Consider the following 4659-nt stretch of genomic DNA (forward strand, 5'->3'; position numbering starts at 1 on the left):
TTCCTTCCTCCTTCCTTCCTTCCTCCTTCCTTCCTTCCTCCTTCCTTCCTCCCTTCCTCCCTCCCCCCCTTTCCTTCTTTCTTTTCTGTGCTGGGAATTGAACCCAGGGCCTCACTCATGACAGCTAAGCGCTCTGCCACTGTACCTGTGTTCCCAGCCCTGGTTTTTGTTTTTCTGAGACTCGGTCTTGCCCTGTAGCACAGGTTGGCACCCTTCCCCCAAACCTGCAGCGACCTCTGCTTCAGCCTCTGGAGCACTGGGGTCACAGGTGCGAGCTGCCAGCCATGCTCATTTTTGCTTCCGAAGACTGCGAAGTCCAGGGCGACTCCTGACTTGGGAAATGGAGGAGGCACCGGCCTCTGCCCTGGCTGCCTTCCAGCCTGGCCATTTAGCTTCAGTTTCTCCACGAGCTTCAGTCTGAGATCTGCCTCTGTGCACGCACTCACTGGGTGTTCCGTCCTCACTGCCTGTTTCCTCCATCCAGGGTGGGCTCTGGATTCGCTGGGGACTTGGGGGCACCTGAGCAGGTACTTGGTAAACAGGGACTCTCACCTTTTGTTATAAAATCGGAGCCCTGTGACAGTGACCAGGAGGGAATGTGGGGACAATTTCAGGCCACCCATCCATTAGATTTTGTGGCATAAAAGCCAGGCAAACAGGGATGGATTTTGTGTTGGTTTCTGCAAAGGCTGAACTGGCTAAGTCACTATTTTTAAAATTAATTATTTATTTATTATTCATTTATTTTGTTTTTTTGAGACAGGGTCTCCCTGTAGCTGGCCTGGAACTTACTATGTAGACCAGGCTGGTATTAAAGACATGTGCCACCACGCCCGGCATCACTAGTTATTTATATGACAGCAGAGAGACCTTGTAATGAACCCTAGAAGGAAGGTGGAGGTGGCAGGGCCAGGGTGCTGGCTCAGGACAAAACAGTGTGAATGTTGTTTGCTGTAAACAACACTCCTTGGGGGACACTGGGCAGTGTCTCAAAGCACCTGCAGTGAGGACCTCGGCCTGAACACTGGGCAGTAGGAACCAAAATCCCAGGGACCCTTGCTGGGAGGATTCATTTCTGAGAGGCACCAGCAGAGAGGACCCATGTGCCGGGGACAGGTGCAGAGAGGACCCACGCCCAAGCGTCCCACCATGCCCTGGGAGCCTCCGTAAGGAAGGGCAAGCTGACAACTTCATTCTTCCCAAGTCTCACTTTTCCCATTTTTTAAAAGTGAAGCCGGTGGTCAAGGCCTCAGGTTTCACTCTGAGACAAAGCATCTGGGCCTGGGCTAGAGTTTCTGATTCCCACCCGAGGGCTGACCTCACGGCCTCTTTGCATTCTGGGTGCCAGGTGTTGGCCTGACCTTAGGATGGTCACTGAGGAGCCTCTGGGACCAGCAGGAGTGTGGTCTGCAGCCTGCCCCAGGAAGTGTTAGAACTAGCACTTAAAAAAATGGGTGTGGGGGGCTGGAGAGATGGCTCAGTGGTTAAGAGCACTGACTGCTCTTGCAGAGGACCCGGGTTCAATTCCCAGCACCCACATGGCGGCTATGAACCGTCCTTAACTCCAGTTCCAAGGGAATCCGAAGCCCTCTTCTGATCTCCGCGGCATTGCCCAACACGGGTGCACTCACGTACATGCAAGCAATACACTCATACACATAAAATAAAAATAATAAATAAAATATTTTTTTAAATGGGTGTGGTAAAACTCACCTAAAATCCTAGCACATGGAGACTGAGGCAGAAGGGTCAGGAGTTCAAGGCCAGCCCTGGCAACATGGTGAGTTGGTGGTTGGCTTAGCCTACATAAGACCCTATTTCAAAAAAACCAAAAACCCAAAATAAACAAATGAACAACAGCCCCCCTCCCCCCCAAAAAAACCCTGGCATCCTGAGGCGGTGTCTAGCCTGCTCTGTTCTTACCTGTGACCCTGACATTTGGGATGCTGAGGGATTATCGTGGGTTTGAGGCCAGCATAAGCTGAACGGTGACAGGCCATCCCAGGCAAAAGAGTGAGGCTTGTCTCAAAAATAAAACAAGAGCCAGTGAGATAAGCTGCTGGGGTAAAGTGCCTGCCCTTAACTCAGATAACCAGAGTTGGATTCCCAGAACCCACACATGCCCCCGTGCCCCACCCTCACTAAATAAACAAATAATCAAAAATTAAAAACAAAACAGACACCTCCCAACGCGTTGATTCAGTTAATGCTATTATTTTTTTCATCGTTTCTTTTTAGGATTTATTTATTTATTTATTTATTTTTGGTCTTTTGAGACAGGAACTCTATAGCCCCAGCTGTCCTGGAACTCCCTATGTAGACCACGGTGGCCTCGAACTCACTGAAATCTGCCTGCATCTGCCTCCTGAGTGCTGGGGTTAAAGGGGTGCTCCACCATGCTCAGCTGTTTTTTTCAGTCAAGGGTACATTCTGGGGCCTAGGAAGTTAGAACAACTCGCTTGCGATCACACAAGTTTAGACTTAGGTATTTAGGTATTCCAGAGCCACTGCTTGTGTTGTTAACTGCACCCCAAACCCTGACCTCTTGAATATGGTCTCCAGGAATAATGTTGACATTGTCAAGGGGAAAAAGTCCATATACCAGATTGATTTAAAAAGTAGGGCTGGAGAGATGGCTCAGCGGTTAAGAGCAGTGACTGCTTTTGCAGAGGACCTAGGTTTAATTCCCAGCACCCACATGGCAGTTAACAACCGTCCATAACTCCAGTTCCAGGGGATTCAACACCCTCTTCTGAGCTCCAAGGGCACTGCACAACACGGGTGCACTTACACACATGCAGGCAAAACACTCATACACATAAAATAAAAACAATAAATAAAGGGTTTTTTTTGCCTTTTATTTTTCGGTCCTTTTGAGAGAGGGTCTCTCTGTAGCCCCAGTTCCAGCTATCCTGGGACTCACTATTTAGACCAGGCTGGCCTTGAACTCACAGACATCTGCCTGCCTCTGTCTCCTGAGTGCTGGGATTAAAGGCAGGTGCCACCATTCCGGGCATATAGTATTTTTTTTTAAAAAAAGAATGAGCACCTTTAATCCCAGCACTAGGAGGCAGAGGCAGGCAGATATCTGGGAGTTCAAGGCCAGCTGGTCTACATAGCAAGTTCCAGGCCAGTTGGGGTTATAGGGAGACCCTGTCTGAAAAATACCAAAAACTAAAAAAAGTTTAAAGTATGAAAAAAGCAATTGTCCTAGTGTGTTGCAGGTGACAAGGTGGCTCAGATGCAATGGGATTTCTGGGGTCTCTTCAAATCACCCCTCTTGCAGCAGTGTTCTGGGAGCACCTCTCACCTGCCTGTGGATCAAGTTCCCGCCTCGGACCCTCCGCTAAACCTCCTCCCAGTCAACCTAGAACACTGACAGTCTATTCAAGGAAAAAGGATCGGCTTGTGTGTCACCTATCAAGGTTTCCCGTGGTCTGGGCACTGGGCAGTTAGAGGCTGTGGGTGCTGATAACGAGAACACGTACCTTAGCACTACCACATTCACCTCTGACAGGGCTCCGCGGTGTCTGGGGAGAGGTGGGGACCCAGTTGCACTGGATGGACCTTGAAAAGCCCCATGGGATGAAGTCTAAATATGAATTGGAGTTACCCGTAGACAATCTGGGGCTTTCTAGAAAGAACAGTAAGAGGCTAAACGATGGGTCCATAAGGGGAACTTTCAGGTGTGATTCAGCGAAGGACTTTGACTTGGGGATTAGCTTGCTGCTGGTGCGGGACCTAGGAGGGACGTCGATGGCCCTGAGCCAGCTCCTTCCTCTCTCTGTCTTCTCCACAGTAAGTCCTCAGGAAAGGCTGACCACGGTGGCCCCAGGCCTGTCTCCTGCCACTGGGGAACAGGCATTTCAGAGCACTCAATCCTTAGGAAATGGTCATGAGGTCACCATTCACAATGCATAAGAGGTCAGTGGGGCACTGTGGACACAGGGCCTTTGTTCCCCACTAGGATGACGGAGCTCTGGCCGTTAGCCATCGTCTCGGGCGGAAGGAAATGAAGGGGAGCGACCTCTGGAGTTTCTGTCTCTCTCAGAGATCCGAAGCCCCAGGATTCCTCACCAGAGGGTGAGACTGTGGAGGCCAGAGGTCCACAGCTTGCTTCTAGCATTTAAGAAACACTGGGAGAGGGGCCGTCTGCCTGAGGAAGCTTCCAGACCAGCTGTGTGCAGACCGCCCCCCACCCAGGGTCCTTATGGAGGAGTTTTGCTTGCTCGCTCCAGTTGGGTTTGTTTGCCAAGAGGAAGAGAGAGGAGGGGACCAGGCCAAAGCTCAAGCTGTCAGTCAAACCCACTCAGAGAGTGGCCGGAAGGACAGCAAGGGGTGAGCAGCCTGGAGTGGGGCAGTGGCCTGCGGCTGTGGTTGCTGGGCTGAGAGCGGAAGCCCAGCTATGGCTGCTTCCTGTGGTGCCACGCTGGTGCTTGTGGATGCTTGACCAGAACTCACTGGCCAGGGCTCGATCCTGGACCCAAGCTGGGCCGATCAGATTCTCAGCTCTATGACACTACAGTGTGACTGAGTTTTGAGTGTCAGGGACAAAGAGAAAGACAGAGGTGTGGAAATAGAGCTCAAGGGGTGGGGGCGAGACAGAGAAATAAAAGGAGGGAGAGAGGGAGGGAGAGAGGGAGGGAGGGAGGGAGGGAG

This window comes from Nannospalax galili, unplaced genomic scaffold (assembly GCF_000622305.1).
Source record: "Nannospalax galili isolate Female #2095 unplaced genomic scaffold, S.galili_v1.0 scaffold933, whole genome shotgun sequence".
NCBI lineage: Eukaryota > Metazoa > Chordata > Mammalia > Rodentia > Spalacidae > Nannospalax > Nannospalax galili.